Below are 14,519 nucleotides of genomic sequence, written 5' to 3'. Positions count from 1 at the left end.
TCTGGGGCATGGTTTATTATAAGGACACTACAGTTCAAATGCCAGATTAAACCAATATAAACAGCTCCTTCTCTCCCAGGGCTACCTGGCATTTCACCCACCTCTCTTGGTGGGGCTTTCATCATGAGCAGCCCCAGCTCACCTTCCAGGCTAGCAGCTGCACCTAGGGGCCTCTAAAACCATCCTGTGCTGGCATTTTATCTTGTTTCTCGGTCTGTATTAATGGCAGAGCATCTTTTCTGCATTTGGAGTGTTCAGATGCACGATTTAGCATGCTGTGAGCTGAATAGCAGTCACAGTGCCTCTGCTGTCAGCCTGCTGCCGCTGGGAAACCTTTTGCAGAGATTTAAGCTAATGTATTCCCCCTCCCTTGCTTGCCTTGGGCTCAGGGCACAATGCTGGGAACCACAGCTCAGCTGACAGGCAGCATTTCACCGTGACAAGGCTGAAATAAACTTTACTGAGAATCAGATTTAAAATAGTGTGAGGTCCAAATGCGCCCTCCCAAAAAGCAAAACCTCACCTGCTCCTCTTCCTCACCAACCACACAGAGAATCCCTCAGACCCTCCTTGTCCCCAGCCTGTCCCCAGCCCCTGACAGGCACTGTCTTCCTCATGGCCAGCCCCTGGCCTGCCTCCTCCTCTCCGATCTGTCCCTTATCCCTTCCCTTCTCCAACCTGCCCAACTCCACCCCTTCCTCTTGGTGGTTCTCATCTTGGCCATCCCCTCCAAATGTCTCGCCCAAAGTCCTCCAGGCCAGCATTTTTGCTGTGTGGCAACCCCGTTTGTCCCTAAATTTGAGACTCTTCTCCTTCCCTCCCCTCCTGGCACACTCTCACTTGCCACCGACGTGCATGGTTGCCCTCCCCTTGTTGGCCTTCCTTCTCCTGACCTTCCTTACAGGAGTCCTGGCTGTGGCAGGGATATAAGATACCTCAATCAGTGTCCCAACCAAAGAAAACATCCAAACAGACCTTGAAAGCAAGAAAAGAGGATATTTCCAGGAAAAAAAAAGGCAGACATAAGATGGTTCTACTTTGTTATAAGACTCCAAGATCTCCTAGATTTAACAGGCAAACAACGGTCCTTTCAATTGCCATTTTAATGGAGGATTGGATGGAAAAGGGAAATGCAAAACGCGGTCCAAATTCACATTTGCCCAGAACTTCAGGCAGTTGAGATTTGTAGTTTGGATCCGCCTCGTAAAAGTGCAGACTAAACCCTGGCACTCAGACTCCAGTCCAGATTTCCATCACATTCATGCAGTTTCTGGTTTCAGCCTTGGGTCAGGTGTAAGTGATCCCTGGGGATGGGGTGCAAACACCTTCCCAGTCCTGAGATGGGTCACTGCTTGGCTGTATCTTCAGCTCCATCTCCGAGTTCAGTGCTTGGGGTAGAAAAGTCTGAAAGTTCTTCATTTTCTTTCTAGTCGTGAGTGTCGTGCTTGCATCAGAACTTCGTAATGCTTGATTTTTCCTGTCCATTTTTTATGTGCCAAACCTCAAATACTAATGCAGTCTGTATCTGCCCCATACTTTGTGGGGCTTCTGTGGGACCGAGGGTCAGCAGCACCAATGGACCTGTGGATAGACTTTGGGGTGTTTTGGAGGACAGGAACCAGCACCTCCATCTCCCAGACCCGCAGGCCCAAATGTCAGTGTGGTCCAAACAAGATCTGCTGAATCTAAACTCCAGATACTTATTTTCTTTTGTTGCGTATCCTGATTTCCACAGAGATAGTTGGTATTTCACAGGAAAAGCTGAAGCCATAACCACCCCAGAGCTGTTTGTCCCTGGGAGGGCCAGCACGGCTGCTTTGTGTCTGTAAAACTTGGCCATGTGGTGGCCAAAACCAGACCATGGTCCCAGCCCTGGAGTCCCGTGGGTGAGAAAAGTGAGCTGGGGAGAGGAGATAAAAGTGAGGGTGTGTGTGATAGTCCCTCCAAGGGATGTGCTTACAGAGCTGGATGAAATCATTCATTCAAAACATTCTTTCTGCCGAAAATGTCTTTTTTTTTTTTTTTAATATCAAAAATTTTCTGTGGGAAATGTCCAATTTCAACAACAATTTTGGGGTTTTCATTGAGAAAGAAAAAGCTTGAAAAATGTGCACTTTTTTTGGCAATGGAGTTTGGCAAAATCCCAAAACAAAGCCAAAAACCAGAAACCCCAAACTGTTTTGGTTTGTGGCCAAAAAGTTTCCAGTTTTCGATTGCCAGCAACCAAACATTTTTCAGTTTTTGCTTTTTCAATGAAAACCCCCAAATTTCTTCAGAAAGGAACCCATTAAGATAAGCTTTTGTTGTCACTGACGTTCCTCTCATAGGAACAGAAAAAAATTCTGCCTTTGCCCTTCTGCTCCGTGGATGGTGCCTGCATGAGCGTGGGATTGCGATGGGCTCTTTGTGTCAACCTGAGCTCCAGTATCTTTTCTTTCTGGCTTCGCTCCTCCAGCCCTGGCTGCCTGCCCGTCGCGGGCTGTCCCTGGGCAGGTTTGAGCATCCCCTGCAAAATACTTCGGACCTCTGGCTTCCTGAGTTGTCGGTAGCATCCCAAGGATGGTAAATACATTGTGGGAGTAACTGGGCATCGCACGGGATCTGGCCCTCAATAAAACTACCTTCGTATTGGCAGGGACATCTGGATTACACAACACCTCTTGGCTTCTTCATTGTGATTTTCCAGCCTTCCTTCCCACCCACTGTGCCTGGGATTACACCTGTCTGAGTGTGCATGTTCTGCACTGCTGTGTTCCAGCTTGGATGCACTCCCTTAAAAACAATTACTTCATGCGGCGGGTCTAGTTAACACCCCTGCGCAGCGCTCTAGCTAACTGACCCTGCAGATGCTAAGTGTTAGCAGCTCTAGTTGCTGTAACTCTCATTACCTCAGTGTAGACAAGACCTGTTTGCACCTTGAGAGCTTTAAAATCTTTTAAGTGAATCAGCTCAGGAAGGTTTGATAGCGGTTGTTTTTTTATTTCCCCACGATGCTGAGTGCCAGTATCTGCGAGTACCTTCATTGGAGCTGTGGGAGATGGGCACCAATGGAAGCTCAGCCAACTTTTTACCCTCTACTACCCCACTGAAGTTGTTGCCAAATATAAAGCCAGGCCCTTGAGGATTTTCTTCTCAATTTCAGACACGAAGGTGAACAGCTGCTGGTTGAGTATTGCAGAGGTCTTTGGAGAACTGTATGCGTTCAGCTTGGAGATGAAGGGCTAAATTCAGACCATTTGTGTTCTTGGCATGATCCTCGTCCTCATCAGCGCTATGTTTGCTTTAGAAGTCTGACTAGCTGGCGTGCCCCAGCCGCCGGCTAATGCGGATTAATTCTGACTCTCTTCAGGCTGCAAGGAAACAGATTGTGGACGGGTTTTCATCAGCGGGAGAATTAAAGAAGCAAGCAAGGTATCTTAACCCAAACCACGTCACCAATGGCTTTCAGTCAGGAAGGAGGACAGATGAGATTAACCTCAAAAACCCCTCTGCTTCCTTGCGGAGCCTGTAAACCACAGTGCCAAGTGAGAGAGGAATGCAGGAAGAGAATCATTTTAATGTGGACATGTAAGGAACTGGACTTAGACCACCAAGTCCATTCCACATTGGCCACCGAACAGTCATCAGAGGGTGTTGACTTTTGACCACTACTGTTTTTGTTAACAGGGAAAATAAAACCATATGTTGCCTAAGTAGATGCACAAAACTTTTCTCCAAATCCCTACAGACAAACTGTCAGCAGCAAAAGTATTTACTTTGGTAATGCAGCTGGGCTTAATCCCAGCCCCATTGTGTTTGTGCATGCCTTTTCACCACTGAGCTCAATAACATGCTGTTTGCGAAGAGGGTGAATGAATGCATGCAGTATGATTTCTGTTATTAGGCCTATCGGTTACAGCTTGAGACAAAAGGCTGGAGTCAACAATGGTAGCACTACATAGGCACTGCTCATGCTTTGAGTTAGGCTAAATGGAAATCTTAGTCATCAGTCACGTCAGCTAGCCATCAGCTTGAGGTAGGCCGGCAGGACTTGGCCCTGTGGCGCGGATCCTCAGCTGGCTTAAATCAGCGTAAAGCCAGCGTAGGCCAAGGAGCCGCAGCTGAGGATTCTGGCGCCTACTGTCTATTTGTGAGTTTAGTGGTTGCTGAATACTTAATTCGCTGGGCTGCAGGCTGCCGCGGTGAGCGGCCCGCGTGCTCCTGGGCGGCTCTCACAGCGCCAGGGGATGGCGAGGCCTGGTGGGGTCCACAGCTGGGACCTCTGCAGGTACCAGGCTTCATCTGAGGGCCGGGCCCAGGGTGAGAGCACCATCACACGCAGCTCCTCTTCTCCCTCCTGCTTCCCGGTGTCCCCACATTGAGCATGCTTTGGTGTGTGTATGCGTTTATGGCAGTGCCATCTCTGAGTGTGCGAAGCCAGCAGTGGCTTAGGTGGCTGAATGCAGTGCCATGGGAAGATACCCAAATTAAACAAACGTGTCGGGGCACTGGTTTGGCACGATCCCCTCCCAGAGCAGAAATACTCCTTCACTTCAGGCTTTGCTAGGATAACAGGCTCCTTTCCTTGGTTGCAGCAGTTCTGTCTTTCCCTTCCTTGGGTAGGAGAGAAAGAAGCAAGAAGATTGAACCACCTCATGGGTAATGGTGGGATGGGGGGGAGAAGTAGACAGGTGAAAATAATGTGGAAAGTAAGGAAAAACTGAAAGAATTGGGGTGAATGGAGGCTTTCGGTGCAAGGCATGGAGCTGAGTAGTTGTGATCTATGTGTAATTTGAGGGAATGAGACAGAAATGGCTATAAGATGTGGTACCTAATCCAGCTGGTTTGCATTTCTCCAAGAGCCTTCACCAAGCCCTCAGCTTTACTTATCGTCAAGCACGGAGCTGCTCTGGATCTGGATTTTGACACAGCCATGTCCAGAACAGAAAGTCAAAGGCAGATGTCCCCACTGTTGTCACTGCAAAACTCTGCCAGCGAGGGTGGCACCACGGCAGCAGGTCCGTGCCTGGAGCTGTTGTGGCAGTGTGTGTGGGACGGAGGTGGCCACCATGTCGTGCTCACCCCGAGGCAGCTGCTGTCAGCGTGTCCTGCTCCCCATTGTGCTGCGCCGGTGACCCAGCACGATGCTTGTCCTCGTTGAAAAGCTACCCAAGGGCTGCTTTACGCAGAAAAAATAAATAAAAAAATGCTGAGGCTGCTGCATTTTCAGTTTGGGGAGTGTAGGAAGGCCACCTGTCCTCACCATCTCCAGGAGAACTGGAATATTTTGGTTAAAAACCCAAAGTCCTCTTCAGCATGGCTGCAGCTGGGTGTGGAAGCAGCTCAGCACCCATGAAAAGCTGTTTCTATGGCCTCTCTTTGTGCTGCATACGCAACATAGAGATGGGTTTCTATCAAACTGGGTTGTGCTGTGGGTCTGAGGAACCCTGACTGTAGCTTGGCTCGATGCAAATTAACCCATTCCCAAGCTCTGGAAATAAGACAGGAAAGGAGATTTTGGCCCAAAGTTCTCCTTGTAAAGCAAATATAAAGATTTTTTTTTTTTCTCCCAAGGTAAAGGCTCATAGTGAAAACAGATCTTACTAGCTAAGAAAAGCACGTGCCATCCACTTGTCACACAGGAGCTGAGACTTTCATGAGGATGTAAATTTTTTTTCCCAATACTCTATGATGAACTTGAATATATTGCTTACAGACCTATGTGATGCAAACCTTTTAGACCAGCTAACAAATAGAGCCATGCCAAGATGGGTTATTTAAAATATCCTCTGTAGAGTTGCAGAATGGAAGACATTCTTTCTTTTTTAGGACAGAAAGACACCAGAAAAAAATTTAGGGATAATCCCTAAAATGGTCATGTAAAACACAGGACACTTACTTTACTGCTGGTTGACACCATTTGGCTCACAATATTACAACACCACAAAATATTTCTGTAATACCAAACCTTTGGTTTGACCATCAGTCATGTAATCTGATTAAAACAACAACACTGAGCAGGGTGGGTTATGAACTGTGTGATAGAGAAACCTGCCCTGTCCTGGAGAGCTTGCATGCAGAGGATGGATGCAGCAAAGTGAGGGCTGGGAGGCTCTGCAGAAAGACTATTGGAAGTTGAACACCACATTTACAAATTGCCCACAGAAAAATGCTGATTTTTTTTTTTTCTGGGGATTGGAAAAAATGACTTCTTTGTGGAAAAATTTCAGATTTTTGGTGAAGAAAATTAACTTTTTGATATTTCCCCCCCCCCCCCCCCCATTTTTTTTTTTTTTAATTTTTATTTTTAATTTAGGCTGGAGTCTTGTGCCACTAAATCTTAAGTTTTCATTCAAAATCTCCTGTGGAGTGGGAGACTGGGAACTACTCTAAATAACTCTTCCTGTACAGAAAATGCTCTGGGGTCATGCTGCAAATGGGGTCTGTAATTTTTTTAAAATCTCAATTATTTCAGTTCCCCCCATTGGCCCCAAGCATTTGACTCTCTCACTGAGCTGGTTCGCAGATGGCTGCACGGGGCTGAAGGAAGAGGACATTCAGGGACCTTTTTAGCCGGCTTTGTCTCTGGAAAACATCACGTGGAAGACGTTAGGGGAGTATTTTTCTGGCCAGTGCCACATCTTAGAGGAGCCATCAGTGCATTGAGATGCGTCCCTGGTGGAATAAAGCCTCCTCTGCTGACCTCAGTGTCTTCCCGTGCCAATTACCTCTGGGTAATTAAGGTCTGAGCAGCACATTACCGAGTAGGTACAGTGCAGTGTGCAATATTGCTCAGGCAAGGACATGGACACAAGCACTCCCTGGATGGTCGTGGACCAGCTAATGCCATTTTAAAGGTTCCCCATCTCTTTGCTTGGCCGCGGTGCCTGGAGCAGAAGAGAGGGCTGAACCACAGGCAAATTATAAGTGAGTTAAAATGGCCGTGGGCTCCCCAAGCCAGCTAGGATGCTATTTAAAGGAATGTATTATTCCCTGCTCTATCTTCTGGCCTGCAAAGGGAGCTTTCATCAGAGCAGCTGGCAGAGAGAGAGATAGTGCCTTGGAGAGCTCGCGCCGTTTTCCACAACATCTCGGCTTGAAAGAGGCTTTAACTGTGCATCTTGCAAAATGTTTTCTCCGAGATGTCAAAATACGGCTCAGTCAAACCGGAGGAGTCTGGAAGGCATTACGTGCATGTTGGCACACCGTTACCGATACGGCTGGGGCTGTGCTGCGGGGGTCACCACGGTCCTTGGGGGATTTCTGGGGTCCTGGGAAGTACCTCAGCCTCTGTTGTGATGGGCACAAACCTCAGTCCCAGGGGGATTTGTCCTCAGTGGGGGCAAACCTTTTAAAACCTGTTGGGTTTGAAAGCAAGCACACATACTTTTGCTGCCCCAGCTCCCAGAGAAGAGCAGGTCCTTCAGCTTTCTTCTCTTCCAAAGTGTGATATGACACACACTGAGCCACCAGTAAGGGGAAGGGAGGGTGCTCGGTGGGGCACAGGAGGGTCAGGGTTACAACCATGTGGCACAACATGTGGCCTACAGCCTCCCATGGGGATCACCCGAGCTGGGCATCCCAGGAGGTGCCGCAGCTTCCGGACCCATGGGGTCCTCCTCCTGCCCCAGGAGATGTGGTCGGTGGAGCAGAGACCAGCTTGACCCCTGAGTCTGAGCCGGGAGGATGAGGAGCAGGGCACCAAGCAAGGCACTGTCACTACTGGGGGGGCTGCAGGCAGGAGCCAGCTTTGTGTGTCTCGCACCCAGCCTTGAGCACCTGCAGGCTGCTGGAGGGGACCGTGGTATGTACAGCAAATGAATTTTTCCAAAGGGAAATACAGCTCAGGACATGCTCTGATAACACAGGGGTGGACAGCTGGTTCCAGTAAAACTCCTGGATGTGTCTCAGCAGCCTGCTGAGAGCTGCCTGAATCCCCATTCTTCCAAGAGCAGGTTTTGCTGTCTGAGTTGTCAGAAAACATCCAAGTGTGGCCTCGGCCACGGCCAGAGGGTGTCCTTCAGAGCACGTGGGATCCCATGCTCCCGGCCGAGCTGGGTGGCTTGCTGCCCTGCTGCTGGAGCCCTCCCGTCGGTGCCAGGCTGACGGCTCGGCTGGTGCCAGCCGTGTCCCCGGGCGCCCACCAGCAGGTCCCTCCCGAGCCGCTCGCGGCCGGGAATGCAGGCATAGCGTTTCCATGAGTAAGCCTCGCTCGTGGGGCTGCGTGCTTGCAGGATGAGGCCATGGAGGGAATTAGTGAGCTCCCAGCCCTCTGCGGAGCTGGCAAGGTACAGGCGGCGTGGAGCTGGGCAAACACATGCCTGAGAGCTTTTAATTTCATGCTTCCTGAGCAAGCACACTTTCCTCTGTAAAAGCTGCAACTCTTCTTCTTTTTTTTTTTTTTTTTATTTTTTTTTCCTGCATTAAATTTATTTTTTCTTTAAAAATAGAAAAAAAAGTGGGGATGGTGGAAAGCTGGGGTAGATTTATGGGGGGCTGTGGTAAGGGGCATCTTTCTGTTCTGCACTTATTGTGTGCACGATACATCACAGTCCCCCCCTCCATGCATCTGAGACAGCGAATGTCTCTAATAATTAAGAATTACAAGCACAGTGCAAAAATCGTGCTCAGGTGGAGCCGTGGCCCTTCCCTTCCAAGCAGAGCATAACAGATGAGGTGTTAGGGGTCCCCAGGCACAGTCTGCGAGGCTTAGTGCACCCAAAGGGCAGGTCCCCACTCAGCTCCTGATCTCATCCCTGTGAGCACCGTAGCCCCAGCACTGCTCTGCTCCCACGAGGACTAATTAGTCTTGGTTTTTGGACGATGCTGATGTGACCAGGCTGTGTCCAGGTCTGAGGCCACCCCTGGGACCTGTGCACTGTGTTCTGCGTTGCATCGCTCCCAGACTGGCACAGAAAGGCACTTCTCACCCCCTTAGTGAAGTGCAAGGAATGGGAGATGTAGGGAATGTAGCAATACTGCTGGGCTCGCTTCAAGTCACTGTAAAAATGGCTCATTGTACCCTCCTCTAACTCACTCCCTGCTCTATTTCTCTAAACACCACTCAGGATCTCCAAATCAGTCCTTATCTGTATTCTAAACCATTAGACCAATTTTCCCCCACGAGCAGTTGGCACATGGAAAACTTTGGGTTCACGCTCCCCACACGGATGTCGGTGCAGTCCAAGCAAATAAACCCTGAGTGCGAGCATTCATACATGAAGAACTTTGCACTCGGAAACACGACCACATTAAATTGCTGCCAGAGTTTTGAAGGCAGCTTTTGAAAATATTGGCCCCACATCTTGTAATTCTGGAGCAAATGGTTTGATTCATTAGGGAAATGTCAGCGAACTGCACCTCGGGCTGCATCCTGGGGATCCGGGAGGAGAGGGGCTGGGATGGAGACAGTCCTCTGCTTGTACATAAATGCATCCTGGGCTGATTAGCTACCAGAGGAAAAGGAAATCTTTACGATTTCTACCTGATTTTTCCATGTTTGTGCAATTACAAAGGCCTGATGTAGAAGAGTATCTTTCAGCTACATAAAGCATATGCTCCCCAGAAACATTCAGCAGCGATGTTTTTGGCTCCTGTAACCAATGCTAACAGAAGGTTCAATTTCCTGACAGCACCAGTTTTTATTAAGAATGAGAATTTTGCTTTCCTTTCCATTTTTTTTTCCAGTTCCCAAAGTATTATTGATAGTTGATTATTGCTGTTTTATGTGAGGTCATGGCAATTAGTTTGAACGGGACACGTACAAATGTGCAGTCCGTAAATCTCAGGGCAGCGCTGGAGCACGTAGGTGGTGCATGCATATAAACTGCTTCAAGGCTGCAAGCCCAAGCACTGGTAAATTAGGAGATTCCAGAAGGAAGGTTTTTATCTCTCATCTTCGTTTAGCTCCCTCAAGCCTGTCTTATGACTGTCTCATGATTACTAGGCAGTATTTTTATGTAAGATCCTCTCCCTTCTACTCACTGAAGAGACATCTCTCTATCAAGGAGCACTCACTCAGTGCTTTGTGCCAGACCCCTGGTTTCTCCAACACATGTCCTAGCGTTGGGGGTGGGGATCTTGGTCCATCACAGCTCTCCCCACATGAGCCCTGGTTCCCATGGCCCTTCCCTGCCAGCTCCTCAACCAGGGACTCAAGCCAGTCCTTGGGTCTTGCCAGCTTGTCTCATTTTTGACCTTCTTGGGCTTCTTCTTCCCAAGACACTCCCTTGTTTTCCCTCCCACGGCAGCCCAGCAGAGTGATTTGTGGTATAATTCATGAGTTCAATACAATTATAACGCATCTAAAGGGATAGAGCCATGAGATCTTCCTTTTCATTGACAAGCCCATACGTTTAAGCCCACATTTTATGCACACTTATGTACATGGGGTGGGGGCCAGCCCTGGTCATCTTTTTTAGAGCAAAGTGCCAAATGGAAGGAAGCATGTTAGTAGGGGCAGGAAATTAATTTTAACAGTATTTCCCAGTATTTGAAGCCACACAATCCTTCCCTGCACAAAACCCATCCCTGATACTGGGTCACTGGGCACCAAAAAGGTTGCTTGTGCTCGATGTTACAAAAAAATCCCCAAAACCTCAGGAGGCCCAGGCACGTGCATGGGCGTTCCCAAATTAGACTCGGTATTTCAACACTGCTGTGAAAAGCCGGAGATTTTAGTTATTGGCATATTATGGGTTAAAACTTTTCAACACTGTATTGGGCAAGCTTATTCTATGTGTAACTTGGGGTTAAATTTTATCCTTCCCCCCAGCCCTCACCTTTTACTACACATTTTGTTTTAATCATGATTTGCTCGAATTCAGCTGATTATATCTGAGGGCAGGCTTTGTCCTTCTCTCTGTTGCTAAGTTTAGTTAAACTTAAAGCAAAGAGCTGTTAGGATCCTTGAAGCAAAAGGTACAACTAATAACAAGAAAATTCAATTACTAAGCATCTATCAGTAATGAAGTGCTGTAGAAAATGTTTTGATCTGAACAAAACACTTTGCTCGGTACAAAGTGAAATATTGTCTGATATCTAGGGCTTTTAATAAGCAAGTGGAAACAAATGTAATTATGATAGGCAGAAAAGAAAATTGATGTTTTACTTTGAAAATTAGCCTTTTCTAGGTTGTTTTTTCTGGCTCAGACAGTCTGACAACATTTTATGAAATATTTTGATCGGCTTGAAATTGTCTTTTTTTTTTTTTTTTTTTTTTTTTTAACCAAAAAGATGTTTTTTTGGCTGAAATTTTTTACTGTATCCAGAAAGGGAAATTGTTCTGTCAAGGGTATTGTAAAAAGCCCTGTGTTTCATTGGCTTTTAATGGAACCTTAATAGAAGTTGGCAGTGTAGATGATGAAGCTGGAAGGCTGCAGTGAAATTAAAATAATCAGAAGTTGTTCTGAGGCTCACGACCATGAGAAAGCCCTCAAAGCCTGTAACTGTTCACTCAGCCATAAAGATGGCTGATCTCATTTCTTCCCACCCTGGCCCATTCTTGGGGGAAAGGCTCATGACTGCAAGAAGCCCATGAGGGACCCTGCTATTGCTATTGATTTTCAACAGAAGATGTGCAGATACTGCAGTGAGGAGGGGGAAGGATCAGCTTTACAAAAAAAGAAGTGTGTTGAAATCTGGAAAAGCTCTTGCATCTGGGAAGGAGAGGATAAATTTTAATCAATGTCAATGTTTCCAGCCGATTTAGAAAAGCCTGACTATGCAGTAAGCTGTAATGACCTCTGGCAGACTTTTAATCTAGATGCAGTGTTATAACTTGCTTTTTTTTTTTTTTTTTTCCTAATGATGAGCACTGCTTCCACATCACTTGGAGCAGTTGCATCTGAGCGAGCTTGTGCAACTTGGAGCTGAAGCAAAACGCGGCGTTGCACCAGGGATCCCTCGGATTTCTGCCAGAACAGCACCTAAAACGGAGTTAGGAGAAATGTTCCCCAGGCGTAGCACTACCTGGGCTGATATTTCTCTTGTTGCCCTGCACTGGAGATTTCTTCCCCCTAATATACTCACAAGCTCTTTCTTTTCACAATCATTGCTGCTATATATTCAGACAGCTTTTGGCTTTCGGTCTATCGGTTTGTCTATTGCAGAGCCCTTAATAATGGTTATTTCCTGGTAGTGAATGCTCAACTTGGTCTAGGGGGACCTGTTTGTAGCATAGTTTTCTATAATTACCCAAAATTTACACAGCAATTCCAGGCCTATTATATGGGGCACAGTATGTAATTACAGGCATAACATATTAGGTCCTAATAACAGCAAATATATCATTACACAAATCATTCATGCAACCGTGCTGATATTTTTATATGGAGCAAGTGAATACAATTACGAATAATTGCCATACACATCTTACAGCTGCAGTGTAACCGGTGCCACCGTGACACAGAGCAGGGCAGGGGCAGGGGTAGGGAAACTCCCAGTGAAATGCCTTGGAGCCTGTGAAACATTGCATCCAAAAGTTATGGTTGAAATCCCCTCCAGTTTTGTGTGTGTGCATGTGCACATGTGGTAAATATGACAATTGTATTCATCGGAGGAGCCACCTGGCAGGGTTCTGCATTGTCGTGCTTAGATGATGGCTCCCCTAGTTAGTTATGGGGGCGAGGTTGTCCTCCATAACTCTAGGGGTTATAGAAGTCCTCCGGGAGGTATAGATGGCCATCCAGGCTGTAGACAAGGGGAGTAAATCCAACAAAAGCAGCAGCAGCAAGCAGAATTGGGCCATCAGGTCACCGAGGTGAGATGTGCAAATCATGAATCTCACCTTCCAGTTTGGAAGAGCTGGGCTTGGCCCAATTTGTAATAAAGGTGCTTTGAGGCACTTTAAACCTTCCCTGAAAGGCAACCACTGATCCCTGGCAAACGCAGGTAGCCTGTGGGGGAGAGGTGTTAGTGCTGGCATCCATCAGGCAGCAGCAGTGTGGTGTGAGTTAATGGCACCGACGGGGTACTCGGGCAGCTGTAAACCTGTGGGTACGGCTTTACGGGTGATTTGGGTTGATGCATGTTCCTTTACGGGGGATTTGGGCTGGTTAAGGGGTTGATTTAGGCACGGCCATCCTGGCAGCCCAAGGTGCATCATTGCAGCCCGGAGGGCAGCTAGGTGGAGGGCAGATGCCACGGAGACCTCTTTTTTTCCATGCCAGTATTTCACAAAGCTCGGGTGATGACTTCTGTTTCAGCAGCTGCCTATTTATACCTGCTGCACAGTTTAGGCTGAAATCTTTCCTCCACCGATGGGTTAACCTGCTTTCTGGGCTCTGTCTGCAACAGCCCATCAGCACCTCTGATGGCACGACCCTGGATTCACAACGCCAAACCCCCTTTTTCCACATCGCCCAAGTGGATGGGAATTTTGTTCACCTCTCAAGAGCACCTCGGAGGGATAATACAGAGAGAAAAACCCATAGGCTGGAGTCTGCCCCGAGGCATGCTCAGGGGCATGTGGTTGGGAGCCAGCTGTAGGTGTTAGAAAGCATTAAGTAAAAGCCCTGCTGAAAAGCAGGGAATATTAATTCAGGCACCACTCCGTAGTTATCGACAGGACCTGGCTTGCATTTCGACAGCTTGGCTTGGGCAGAGGTCTCCACGTCGTCTGTCTGCCATCCTATTTCGGCATGGAAATACCCCAGTCAGAGCAGCGACGATGAACTGGAGCCATGGGGACCAACTCCAGCCTGCCAAAACAATTTTATTCCCAGCCATGGGGATACTGAGAGGTCAGCCTGTTCATGGGTGGTAGAGCAGGCGCTCAGCTCGGGTCTTGTTGGGTCTGGTGGGGTGCAATGCGGTTGTGTTGGTCGTGTTCCCATACACCTGGCAGGGGTGGACTGTGCTTGTCCCTGCTCCAGGCTGGGACTGGAAGCACTTCAGGGCAGGGATATGTTTTACAAGGATGGGAAAACCTTCTGCCCATGAAAGTGCATGTGTGCATGTGAGGAGCAGCATGACATGAGAGCACAGGTATGTGAAAAAAAAAAACAAAACACAACCAAACATTTATGTTGGTGAAATCCCACCACCTGTGAGTAAAAGAAAACCCTTGAATGAACGAATAATCTGGTTTTATGGGGCACACAGACATGGCTGCTTCTGTGAATGGTCTTCTTGTTCTTCCTGAACAAGCCTAGTGGGGGAATGATGGTGGTGCTATGTTCATAAGATGGTCCTCTCCTTGGTCCTCACCCTTGGAATCTCCTTCACCATCGAACTTCTGCACAAATCTTTAGGTCAGAAATGAGGGGAAATGTCACTGCCTTTCACCCACTGCAGCTGTCAGCCGAGGCAGCAGGTGTGGTGTGAGCAGCAATGAGGTGCCGTGCTTTGTGTCTGGGGGATGTTACTGGCTTGGTGTATGAGTTCTGGTTTAATACAGTATTCAGGATCTGAAAATAAAATAAAATAAACATCCCACTGGCCTCTGGGGGATTGCTGCAGGTTCATGCTGTCAGAGCAGGATCTGGTCCTGTCTAGCCTGTCCACACCTCAGCAGTCCCAGGGAGCAGAAACGTGAATTT

Source organism: Cygnus olor, chromosome 4, assembly GCF_009769625.2.
Source record: "Cygnus olor isolate bCygOlo1 chromosome 4, bCygOlo1.pri.v2, whole genome shotgun sequence".
Lineage (NCBI taxonomy): Eukaryota > Metazoa > Chordata > Aves > Anseriformes > Anatidae > Cygnus > Cygnus olor.
This window is presented reverse-complemented; position numbering follows the sequence as displayed.